General features: G+C 43.6%; 1 protein-coding gene and 1 non-coding gene across 4 annotated transcripts in view; one reads left to right on the top strand and one right to left on the bottom strand.

Moving 5' to 3' along the window:
- The window catches only part of Prdm2 (PR/SET domain 2), a 101185-nt gene that overhangs the window by 6001 nt on the left and 81649 nt on the right, over positions 1 to 13535 (top strand). The gene's annotated exons all lie outside the window — the stretch shown is intronic.
- On the bottom strand, positions 3956 to 4087 carry LOC115064329. The gene has a single exon (XR_003844166.1). It is a non-coding gene; the product is annotated as a small nucleolar RNA SNORA17 (small nucleolar RNA).

The following is a 13535-nucleotide window of genomic DNA, read 5'->3' as shown; positions in this document are numbered from 1 at the left end:
TAGTTCATAACACATCCACTCTATTTTGAAAAAAAAAAAAAAAAAAAAAAAAAAAAAATGCAAGTAGTTTAATATTTTTGAAAAACTAACATTTCCTTAGATATTTCCAGCACAGCAGGTCTTGAGAGAGAATATCTGTTGTTGAGGGAATTATCCTTAGACCTTGTTAGGATGTTTCCCTCTCTGGATATAGTGTGAGGTGACTCCTCCAGTCAGTTCCACGCTTTCCCACTTTCCAGAGTCAAGTCCTGCATCTACTTACTACAGACATATTTCTCCTCTTGGCAGTCCTCTTTCTTCAGGTACCTTAGGGAGACTAGAAATGTCTGCATCTCCATCTCTGACCTCCATGCCCGTCTGCGTGGGGACCAGTTTTCCCCTTTGATGGATGTGGCTTTCTTTGGGGATGTTTGCCTTCTGAGCATCAGATGCCAGCATGGAGCTCATGTTCCACCTCAGTCCCATCCCTGTTCCTGGCTGCTCGCTTTGTAGATGTCTTCATGGCCCTCCCTGGTAGTCACCTTCCACGGTTTAGCTTGCACTCACCATCTCTCCTTGTTCCTATTAAGTTGGCCACCACATTCTGCTTGTTCTTCCACTGTAGTGTGGATGCTTTGTTTTGTATCTTTCCAGTTATCTTGTGTGGTTTAGCTCTAATTGCTTATTAGCTTGGGGTTCCTTGCTTACATTTTCCTTACATATGAGACTTTATTTTGTTTAGGGTTTATCCTCAGTCAGAAAGTCTTTGTTGCTCCTCCCAGGTGGATAAGACCTCCCTTACAGGCTGTCCCAAGACATCTGTCCTCCTGTAGGTGATGCCAGCTCTGCCTTTCAGCATCCACTTGTGATTTAGCCTGTAGACGGATCTCCAGGGCTTGGGAGCAGGCAGAGGGCACCACTATCTGGGGAGTCCTACGGTGCTGCGTAGTTTTCTTGTCAACTTGACCGAAGCTAAGGGCATCTGGGAAGAGGGACTCTCAATGGAAAATGCCTCTGCCAGGTTGTCCTGTAGGCATGTTTGTGGAACATTTATTTGATTACTGATTGGTGTGGGAGGGCCAGTACCCTGTGGATAGTGCCAGCCTTGGACAGGTAGTCCAAGATGAGCAAGCCAGTAAATAGCATGCCCCCACAATTTCTGTTTAAGTTCCTGTCCTGACTTCCCTTGGCGATGGACTGTGCGCTGTAAGGTGGAATGAATCTTTTCCTCCCCATGTTTTGGTCAGCAGAAAGCAAACTAGGACACTTCCCACAAGGTCAAGGTCAGATTTAACCTGGGATCCAGAGCCCCCTGAAACTGTTCCTACCTGTTTTGTTCTTACTTTGTAGACCCTTGCATCAGGAATACTATTTTATTGAAAATAGTGGACCAATATGAAGAGACTTTTTTTCATGTTTTTATCATAAATTCCTAGACATTTACTTTTATGTTGAATTGAGAATTACAAATAAGTTATTTTGAAGAAATGTGTCTTTCTTAAACACAACAACAACAACAATGCATTCAGGGCCTTTTAAAACTGTAGAGCAGTGTATACACTTTGTAGACAGTAGGTACTATTACTGTTTGTAAGTGGTCTTGGGAACAGCTGTTACACATTTATTGCGGAAACCACAAACCTCAGATTATACAAGTTAACTCCCATTCCAAATAAAAAAATCCAGTCATTAAGGTGGTAGGTGAGTCTTATGGTGTCCACGTGGCCAGGACCTTGAGCAAGCACAGTGCCAGTGGTGATGTGTCTGGTGTCAGCCACAGTTCTCAGCTGTTCACCTGTAATATAAGGAAGCCCATCATAGGTGTGAGCTATGTCCAAGATGAGCTGTCTTGCATTCTGCAGTATGTTGGACAAATCTGAAGGGCTGCACGTGGTGTTTGAAACATGACCAAATGAAACTTATGGGGATCTTAGGGTGAAAATTTGGATTGGGTGACATGTTCACCATGTCTATGTTGCTGTAGCTTTTTTTTTTTTTTTTTTTTTTTGCTTTTCAGGAAACGCTTAGTCAAGAATCCTGAATATTTCTCAGTCGAACCACAAAAGTAGTGCTGTTTTGGGAACTCTGATGGGAAAAGGTCATTCAAAGTGATCAACTAAATCTTTGTAGGATAACTGTGGAATGAGCAATCACATCGCGTCTTGCTTTAGACGTTCTTTTTGAGGCTGTATTTTGAGACTTAGTGAAGAATTGATTTTACTTCCTTTTCCTTTTCTCTTTCTTTCTTTCTTTCTTTCTTTCTTTCTTTCTTTCTTTCTTTCTTTCTTTTTTTTTTTTTAACTTTTTATTGGTTCTTTGTGAATTTCACACCATGCATCCCAGTCTCCCCATACCCACTCTTCACCCTGGCAACCTCTCGCTGGCAACATAGGGAAAAAGTCTGATGGAAGCTATAGTATGTCACAGTGTGTCCCACAGTATACCCCTTGGTCTGCACTTCCTTGCTTGCACATGTTCATTGCAATGGCTTGTGTATTAGTCAGGGTTCTCTAGAGTCACAGAACTTGCAGATAGTCTCTATATAGTAAAGGAATTTATTGATGACTTACAGTCTGCAGTCCAAATCCCAACAATGGTTCAGTAGTAGCTGTGAATGGAAGTCCAAGGATCTAGCAGTTGCTGAGTCCCACACCGCAAGAAGGCGAAAGAGCGAGAGCCAGACTCCCTTCTTCCAATGTCCTTATATGGTCCCCAGCAGAAGGTGTAGCCCAGATTAAAGGTGTGTGCCACCACACCTTTAATCCCAGATGATCTTGGACTCGGAGATCTCCCTGTCTTAATCTTCTGGATTCAATCACCACTGTGTCTCAAGATCTCCATACCAAGATCCAGATCAGAAACTTCTATCTCCCAGTCTCCAGATTAGGTTCACTGGTGAGCCTTCCAATTCTGGATTGTAGTTCATTTCAAATATAGTCAAGTTGATAACCAGGAATAGCCACTACAGCTTGTATGTGGCCTCTAGTTTCTGCTACACTACTTGATACTGGAGCTCTGCTGTTACTCCTGTTGGATATCCTGCTGGTCATGGAGATTGTATAGTTTTGGATCTGTAGGATCGGCTCCTTCATGCACTCATCCGTGGGATAGATTTTGAGGTGGGCCAATTCAAAGATATCTGGACAGGTATCTGAGTTGGCCAGCCCAGCAGCTCTCCTGCTCTCATGCCCTCATGCCTTTGAGCTGGCCAGCCCACCATCTCTCCTGCTCCCATGCCCTCATGCCTTTGGGTCTGGGTCACCAGCACCACCTCCTCACTCCCAACCGGGGCCAGCTCTATCCTGCTGCCTGGCGAGATACAGGGCCTACTCTCCTGAGTGCTGCAGTTGGTGAGGGGCATGGTCAGTTCTCCCACTCTTAGGACCCTGGGGCCAGCTCTTGTCCCTGCCGTAGATGGCAGGAGATGAAGGAAGAGGGTGGTAACAGATCCCAGGCATGGTCCCTCCAGTGGCAGAACAAGCTAGGACCCCACCATGGTCCCAGGTGGCATCACACATCAGGTATCTTCAGGTCTCTAAGTCTGCCTCTCTTCATGTGCCCACATCCTTCTGTTTCTTTTTCTCTTCTGTTTCTCCACCACGTGCTTGCTCGCTCCTCTTGGTGGTACCTGGGCTCTCTGAGTGTCTGGGGCTATCTCAGGAGCGCCTGACTTATGAATTATGGTGTTGGACAGGGAGCCTGTTGGGCATGGTGGTTGTCTGAGGCTAGCTCCCTGTCCAGGCGCCATGGTGCTGGGCTGGTGATCATCTCAGGTTTGTTCTCACTCTGTCTGCCTGACTCCATGCCCAGTGACCTCAAGTGATCCCCTGTGAGGGTCTGTCTTGGACTCATGACCACCCAGGGCCTCAGACCCAGGCAGGGTTTTTCTAGTCTCTGGCTTGCTCCACATCCTGGGAGCCATCAAGGCCTATGCAGTGCTAGTCCAGTGGTCCTTCAGGCTTGCCTTTCTTCAAGGAATGTTAGGCTACTAATCATTTAGATATTCATCAGTCAGAACACTGAGCATAGACATAGCTTCTGTCCTCTCTGCCACCTAACGTGTTTAGGACACGGCAGTCACAACTGCAGTGCTTCTAGAAAAGGCAGGCTCTTCCTTTTCTATGAACGGATGCTAGGAACTCTTTCCCCTGTAGTGCTGGGGATTGAACTCATTATTTCATACTTCCTAGGTAAGTACTCTCCCACCGAGCTACAGCCCCGGCTTGGGAGTAATGTTTTATGAAGAATTTCCCATTAGTTGTTTTTATATTGATTGATTGATTGATTGATTGATTGACTGTGTGTGTGTGTGTGTGTGTGTGTGTGTGCACGCGCGCGCGTGCGTGCATGTGCATGTTCATATTTGCACTCATAGATGCATCCAAGTGGGCACATGTGTACTGTGGCACTGTATTGGCACTGGATTGTATGCATGTGCACTGTGGCACTGTATCGGCACTGAATTGTATGCATGTGCACTGTGGCACTGAATCGGCACTGGATTGTATGCATGTGTACTGTGGCACTGAATTGGCACTGGATTGTATGCGTGTGCACCGTGGCACTGAATCGGCACTGGATTGTATGCGTGTGCACTGTGGCACTGAATCGGCACTGGATTGTATGCATGTGCACTGTGGCACTGAATCAGCACTGGATTGTATGCATGTGCACTGTGGCACTGTATCAGCACTGGATTGTATGCATGTGTACTGTGGCACTGAATCGGCACTGGATTGTATGCGTGTGTACTGTGGCACTGTATTGGCACTGGATTATATGCATGTGTACTGTGGCACTATATTGGCACTGGATTGTATGCATGTGCACTGTGGCACTGAATCTGCACTGGATTGTATGCGTGTGTACTGTGGCACTGTATTGACACTGGATTGTATGCGTGTGTACTGTGACACTGAATCGGCACTGGATTGTATGCATGTGCACTGTGGCAGTGTATCGGCACTGGATTGTATGCATGTGTACTGTGGCACTGTATTGGCACTGGATTGTATGCATGTGTACTGTGGCACTGAATCGGCACTGGATTGTATGTGTGTGTACTGTGGCACTGTATTGGCACTGGATTGTATGTGTGTGTACTGTGGCACTGGATTGGCACTGGATTGTATGTGTGTGTACTGTGGCACTGTATCGGCACTGGATTGTATGCGTGTGCACTGTGGCACGGGACTTTTGATTTTTTTCTTTTTAAACAAGGGTGCTAGTGATTGAATTCAGGCCCTCATGCTTATGCAGCAACAAGCACTTTATCAATTGAGTTATTTCCCCAGCCCATTTTGTTTTAAGGTAGTGGTTCTCAACTAGTATTGTGATCCTTTACTACAGTTTAGTGTTGCAGTGACCCCGACCATAAAATTGTTTGCTGCTACTTCATAATTGGAATCGTAATGTAATATCTGTTTTCCAATGGTCTTAGGCGACCTCTGTGAAAGGGTTAACCCTCAAGGGGTCGTGACCCACAACTTAAGAACCACTGTTTTAAAGTTAAATAAATAAAAAAAAAAATCTATTTGGTTGCAAAACCCCTGGGTGCCCACAGTCTAAGTGCAGATTTATAGTACTTTCCTATGATATCAGCTGGTCTCCTACTTGACATTTTAATATGATGGTGTTTGATGGTGTTTAATTGCTTAAGGCCCTCTAGAGTGTGATGTATGTATGTATGTATGTATGTATGTATGTGTGTGTGTGTGTATGTATGTATATAAATATATATATATATAGGTTTTCAAGACAGGGTTTCTCTGTGTAGCCCTGGTTGTCCTGGAACTCACTCTGTAGACCAGGCTGACCTCAAACTCAGAAATCCACCTGCCTCTGCCTCCCGAGTGCTGGTATTAAAGGCATGTGCCACCACTCCCCGGCTTCTAACATATATTTTAAGCAGAGCTCTTAACCAGCCCCATTTTTCTCATTTGTGCCTATAGCTTTAGGAATAGAAGACCCTGGTTTTCAGTGTGTTACATGGAAACAGTGTTGTCAGCATCCGTAGCACCCCTCCCTTCCAGGTCCCCATTCCTTAATTAGGTTTGTGTCATAGAATACTTTGTACTGTGCATATTCAGGGACCTAGGTGTCGGGCAGTTGTGTTGGTGTTCTGGGCTATGTGATGGAAATCTGTTGACGTGGGAGAGCACGTCAAGGTTGTTTGTTAGCAGCTTCTTCACACGTTCTGTAGGCTGAACAAGTGATTTATTGGTGTCTCTGATCTGTTCTGTCACCTCTGTCCTTGGGACTGGTTGGAAGTCATTCTTGGGGGTAAAGGGGGTGGGGTTCAGCAGAGACCACACCCTGTGAGTCAGTTTTTGCTCAGTCTCCCTGCTTTCACGACCTACACACACAACTCTCCCTGTTCTTAAAGTGGTGCACATTTCAGTATTGTTCTTGCTACACTTTATGTAACCCCATAATACTCTCTCCATTTTTTTTCTCATCGTTTTATTTTTGGAAATGTTGTACAGCTTTGCATATACGTGCTGTGCATGTAAACATGCCACCAGCAAGCCACTCATATAATTTGTATCTTCAAGAAAAACTTTTAGGGTGAAACTAGGTAATTTGTGAACTTCTATTATTTTGGGAAAGGTAAGCAGATGCATTTTTCTCTGAGCAAATTCCTTGGCAGGTGTGCTTCACCATTGTGGCCTGGTAGTGCCACCCTCCTGGGAGGGATCCTGCCCATTCTGATAGTGTTTGTAAATTAATAAAATTTGGTCTTGAGGAGTTGGCATGGTTCTAATATTTTCGGTTTTAAGTTTCTGGGTTGAGTCTGTTGGTCAGAGTAAGTCGTAGTCAATCTGCAAAGTTCTAGGCTTCATCTCTATGTGGTTTGCCACTGTGATGCTTATATGCCAAGAGAATGACTCTGTAGTGATTAGACTTTTTGTTGTTGTTGTTTTTGTTTTGTTTTTTTTCGAGACAAGGTTTCTCTGTGGAGCCCTGGTTGTCCTGGAACTCACTTTATAGACCAGGCTGGCCTTGAACTCAGAAATCCGCCTGCCTCTGCCTCCTGAGTGCTGGGATTAAAGGCGTGCGCCACCATGCCGGGCAACTCTTTTTATTATGTAGACCTTGGAGACTCCTTTCACACAGTGCCCTTTTCAGGCCTTTCCCTTGTATTACCTTGTCTGTTTGCTGGTCTAACTTGAACACAGTGTGTGCTGGTTCTTTGGGCCTCATCTGTCCTTGTTTGCATTTTGATCTGTCTCTAGCACAGCATGCTGGATCCTGTGCTTATGTGTGTCTTATTCTTTGCCCATGAGCTTCCAGAATTGTACAAGTCAAGTGGTACACAATGTGGTACAGATGTGGAAAGAATGACTTTTAGGCCAGAGAGATGGTTTAGCAAGTAAGGGCATTTGCCATTATCTTGGGCAACAAAAGTTTGGTCCCTGGAACTTTCTGGGAGGAGAGAATCAACTAACTCTTGCAGGTTGTCTTCTGACCCCTACACATACACAGTGGCAAGCACACATCTACATACATATATACACATACATACAGTAAATTAATGTAATTTAAAAATAACAGTTTGAAGTTAATTACAGTATTTTTCAAGTAAGAACAAGAGATCTAAGCTGTCTTAAAAATAGCTGAGTGATTTATGGTTGAATAATATTAAATATTTTCATCATTCTTCCTTTCTCCTAGACATAAACAGGTACTTTAAAAATAATTGCTTTTCCCTTAGCTTTGTAAAAGTCCCAAGTTTGCACATGTGCACAAAGACAGCATTACCAGCCACATCTGTTTGGTTTGTGCTAGTGTGTCTTCCCCTAGATTGGTCTAATTTCAGAGGATGGTGAGTAGAAGTGACTATGTACACCCAGGGTCAAGAGAGCCACTTATCTACATTGTCAGGTCTTTGGAGCATGTTTTCAGTTGTTCAGATTGTTTTGATACTGAGAACTGAGTCACTTTTCATTGTTTTTCAATAATCAAGTCACCCTTATATTAACAGGTTAATATTGATAAGTATTATTGTTCCAGAATTTGAAAACAGTATCTTTGAAAAGTACAGCTGAGCCAGGCGTGGTGGCGCACGCCTTTAATCCTAGCACTCGGGAGGCAGAGGCAGGTGGATTTCTGAGTTCGAGGCCAGCCTGGTCTACCATGTGAGTTCCAGGACAGCCAGGGCTATACAGAGAAACCCTGTCTCAAAAAAACAAAACAAAACAAAACAAAACAAAACAAAAAAAAGAAAAGAAAAGTACAGCTGAATGTGGCCAAGTTCCTAGACTTTGCCTAGCATGGCAAAAGCCCTGGGTTTTCTCCCTAGTACTATAAACCTCTCATGGCAGTACACCCCTGTAATCCCAACACTCAGAAGTCAGAGTTCGGGGGATCAGAACTGTTTCTTTTTTTAGCGTAGGTTAGACACTATTTTTTTGTTTTAAAATTGGTTAGTGACCAAGATTACTTACTGCATTTGGAGAGGACCCAGATTTGGCTTACAGCCACCCCTAACTCCAGTTTTAAGGGGTCTGACACTCTTTTCTGATCTCTGTGAGCACCAGACACCTACATGGTATATACATATGTTCAAACAGAACACCCGTATACATAGGATAAAATAAGTAAATCTAAAAAGAGTAAGTGTGTGCGTATGCTTAGAGACCTAAGTGTTGAAGCTGGTGCCATTTCAAGGATCTGTGCTCTTTGTGGACAACTGATGATTGAGATTCACAGGTTCAAAGCTTATGTATCTGTTTACTATACCTTTTCTACTAACTATCAGTATTTGCTAGTAAATAGAAAATCAGAAGCACTGAATTTTTAGTATTAAAAAAGAATTTGCTGGCCTGGAGAGATGGCTCAGCAGTTAAGCGCACTTGTTCTTGCAAAGGACTGGAGTTTGGTTCCCCAGTACTCACATGGTAGCTCATAACCGTCTGTAACTATACTTGTAGGAAATCCAGTGCCTGCCTCTGACCTCTGTGGGTGCCAGGCAATCATGTGGCAATCATACATATATGCAGGCGAAACATTCTCACATATAAGTAAATTTTTTTTAAAGATTTTTATTATTATACGTAAGTACACTGTAGCTGACTTCAGACTCACCAGAAGAGGGCATCAAATCTCATTTCGGGTGGTTGCTGGGATTTGAACTCGGGACCTTTGGAAGAGCAGTCGGTGCTCTTACCCGCTGAGCCATCTCACCAGCCCCCATAAGTAAATCTTAAAAAATGTATAAAAAGCATTTGCTGGAATGGTTTTGATGATCTGTGTGAGAAGATTCTTCTCTGTCCTGATAGGATCCATTGCGGATCTCTTGTGGATTACTTTGGCTTTGAGATGCCATACACTAGCTAAATGGGAATGTGAAAGTGATGCTGTCTTAGCCAGTGTTAACTCGGAGTACTGCCAGGACCTTAGGGCTTGGGAGCAGTGCTGGTGGACCCTTACGACGGTTACTTCAGAATAGTGTTTGCAGTGTGTCATTGCTATAGGTGGCACATGTGATCTTATTATACTAGTCACATGATTACTGCAGACCCTTATTCTGAGCCCCTGAGTGTGTGTTTGGGAAGGTATTTAGTTTTTTTTTGTTTTTTTTTTTTCAGTTGTGAAAATGATTGAGGCACTGTTGGCATTGATGGCCTAGGTAGTTCTAAATGCCCATAATGAAAGACACAGTCTCAGGCTAGGGGATGTTCAGTTCAGTACAGTTTCCCGTTGGTGTTGGTGTTGGTGTTGGTGTTGTTACAGATAGGGTCTTGCTAGGTTGTTCTAGCTTGTCTTGAACTCCTAGACTCAAGGGTGATCTTGCTATCCTGAGTAGCTAGGGTGACGGCACACACTACCATACATGGCTTTACTTTAGCATACTTTAATAAAGAATTTAGCCTTAAAAAAAAAAAGGAAGACTGGGGAGATGCCTCCGTGGATAAAAAGCACTTTCTGCAAAAGTGTAAGGGCTGGAGTTCGGATTCCCAGCACCCATATAAAACAGTGGCTTACCTCTCTGTAACCTCCCCACTCAGGAAGTAGTCGCGGGATCCCAGGGCAGGCCAGCTACTTAGACTAGCTGATGTACCAAGTTCTGGGCCCAGTGAGACATCTTCACTCAGTAAAGTGGAGAGCCACGAATGAAGGCATCCTATGTCAACCTGTTGACTTCCATGTGTGTTTTCACACTAGTTTATAGACACACACTGGTGTGCTCCTCACATGTGAACATGTGTGCGCACATGCTTGTATATACTATGCATGTACACATGCTAAAAAATCAGCTAAGAACTATTGGTTTTGTAATAGTTCTGTTATTCTGAAGTATTTTTTAAAAGGTAGATTTATTTAGATGTATTTATTGTATTTGTGAATATTTATGTATGGGTGCATGAATACCCCCTCCTCCCATGTGTGTGTCTGTGTCTGTGTAGGTCAAGACTACTGAAAGAATTGGTTCTTTATTCACTTGTGTGCTGGGGCTTGAACTCAGGCCGTCAGGCTTGGCAGCAAGTGCCTCTACCTGTAAAGATGTGCTTTTTAGGGTTAGGGTTAGAAGTAGCAGGGAAGAGGGTCCAGTGAACACGTGACTGTACAGTGAACTTATAAAAGAAAGTGTGGGGCTGGAGAGGTGGCTCAGCGGTTAAGAGCACTGACTGCCCTTCCAGAGGTCCTGAGTTCAGTTCCCAGCAACCACATGGTGGCTCACAACCATCTGTAATGGGATCCAATACCTTGTTCTGGTGTGTTTGAAGACAACTATAGTGTACTCATTAAATAAAGAAAAAACAATTTTTTTTTTTTTAAAGTGAGCCAGGCAATGGTGGCGCATGCCTTTAATCCCATTATTTGGGAGGCAGAGGCAGGCAGATTTCTGAGTTTGAGGACAGCCAGGGCTACACAGAGAAACCCTGTCTCGAAAAACCAAAACCAAAACAAAAAAGTGAAAGCTTTATTTTAAAAAAAGGTGAGGTGTGAAAGTGTAAGCCAGTGGTGTGGTGTAGTGGTGCACACATTTAGCCCAGGCACTTGGGAGGCAGGGGCAGGCACATTTCGGTTTGAGGCTCTACAAAGTGAGCTCCAGGACAGCCAGGACTAACTCTGTCTTGAAAAACCAAAAATAAATAAATGATTAAACAAACAAATAAATAAATTTATAAAAAAAAAAGAAAGAAAAAATTAAAGGTTAAGATCCTTATTTTCTCCAACAAGAAATGATGAATGGTTTTTTGTTTGGACATGGAGGGGGAGGTATGGGAAGTCTTAGACTGTTCTTCATTGTGTACCAGCTCATAATACACAGTAGGCTTTTTTTTTATTAGAAAAAGTTGCCATTTATTAAGCTAATGCATCAAAAAAATGAAATGTTTTAAACACTGTACTGTTTTATCTGTCCAGTGTCAGATAGCAGATAATTCTACTATTTGAATTGTGCCTGAGGGTTTACAACTACAAAGGGTAAGGAAAGGAAAGAAGACAAATGTGAAATAAAGAGGGGAAACCAACTGCAACCCAGACACAGGGGAGGGCAGCACCCCTGGAAGCAGCAGTCACATTCTCCCTTCTGGGAATGTGGGGACCCTAGGTTTATCTCCATTGCCTTTTCTTTCCTAACTCATCTCTAACCAGGCAGCTAAAGGTACAGGCTCTAGTTGGTAAACGTATCCAGGACCCAGTCACTTCTTTCTTTTTCACCGTGCCATACCAGCACTCTGCACTGTCTTTGCCCGACACTGCCATTCTGCAAGCAGTGTCCACCTTGGTGTAGAATTCGAGCTCATATTCTGGCGTCTCTGGCGCTCTTCCTCTTTCTTCCCACACCTTCTCAGCTCTCAGCTCTTCTTCCTGTCTCTCGAGCAGCTTGTTGGATTGGCCGCGGACGGCTGTGTGGAGACAGGCAGAGAGTGCCATCCAGACCTCTCTTTGCTTTACTGCATAGCACTTTCTCCACATTTCAGGTACTTTCTGGATTTGCTCATTGCGGGCCCCTTCTCTAGAGGTCAGGGATCTTCCTGTTTGTGGCCCACTTACCCTCTTGTATGGAACCAAGTGCTGTCTAATTTCTGGAATGTAAAATAAAGCCCATTAAGGTCATTCATTGCCATGGTTTCTCTTGACAAAGTGCAATGTTCAGAACTGATAACTATATATCACAGGAAGTATGTTAGTTGTTGCTGATGCTGCAGTTGTGTGTTGACAAAAACATCTGTGGATTGTGGTAATAGTTGCACAACTCTATAAGTATGGCAAATACTTTCTTTAAGATTTATGGCTCAGTGGTTAAGAGCACTAACTGCTCTTCCAGAGGTCCTGAGTTCAATTTCCAGCAACCACATGGTGGCTCACAACCATTTGTAATGGGATCCAATGCCCTCTTCTGGTATGTCTGAAGAGAGCTACAGTGTATTCATATACATAAACTAAATCTTTAAAAAAGAGATTTATTTCAAATAACCCCATTAAAAAATGGGGTACAGAGCTAAACAGAGTTCTCAATTGAGGAATACCGAATGGCTGAGAATCACCTGAAAAAATGTTCAACATCCTTAATCATCAGGGAATCAAAACAACCTTGAGATCTCATCTCACACCTGTAAGAATGGCTAAGATCAAAAATTCAGGTGACAGCAGATGCTGGTGAGGATGTTGAGAAAGAGGAACACTCCTCCATTGCTGGTGGGATTGCAAGCTTGTATAACCACTCTGGAAATCAGTCTGGCGGTTCCTCAGAAAATTGGATATAGTTTTACCGGAAGATCCAGCAATACCTCTCCTGGGCATATACCCAGAAGATGTCCCAACTGGTAATAAGGACACATGTTCCACTATGTTCATAGCAACCCTATTTATAATAGCCAGAAGCTGGAAAGAACCCAGATGTCCCTCAACAGAGGAATGGATACAGAAAATGTGGTACATTTACACAATGGAGTACTACTCAGCTATTAAAAACGATAAATTTATGAAATTCTTGGGCAAATGGATATATCTGGAGGATATCATCTTTAGTGAGGTAACCCAATCACAAAAGAAGTCACTAGATATGCACTCACTGATAAGTGGATATTAGCCCAGAAACGTAGAATACCCAAGATACAATTTGCAAAACACAGGAAAACCAAGAAGAAGGAAGACCAATGTGTGGATACTTCATTCCTCCTTAGAATAGGGAACACAATACCCATGAAAGGAGTTTCAGAGACAAAGTTTGGAGCTAAGACGAAAGGATGGACTATCTGGAGACTACCCCACCTGGGGATCCTCCCCATCATCAGCCGCCAAACCCAGACACCATTGCATATGCCAGCAAGATTTTGCTGAAGGGACCCTGATATACCCATCTCCTATGAGGCTATGCCAGTGCCTGGCAAATACAGAAGTGGATGCTCATAGTCATCTATAGGATGGGGCACAGGGTCCCCAATGGAGGAGCTAGAGAAAGATCCCATGGTACTGAAGGGGTCTGCAACCCTATAGATGGAACACCAATATGAACTAACCAGTACCCCCAGAGCTCATGTCTCTAGCTGCATATGTAGCAGAAGATGGCCTAGTTGTCCATCATTGGGAAGAGAGGCCCC

The sequence above is a fragment of the Mus pahari genome, chromosome 6 (genome assembly GCF_900095145.1).
Source record: "Mus pahari chromosome 6, PAHARI_EIJ_v1.1, whole genome shotgun sequence".
In the NCBI taxonomy this organism is placed as follows: domain Eukaryota; kingdom Metazoa; phylum Chordata; class Mammalia; order Rodentia; family Muridae; genus Mus; species Mus pahari.
This window is presented reverse-complemented; position numbering and strand designations above follow the sequence as displayed.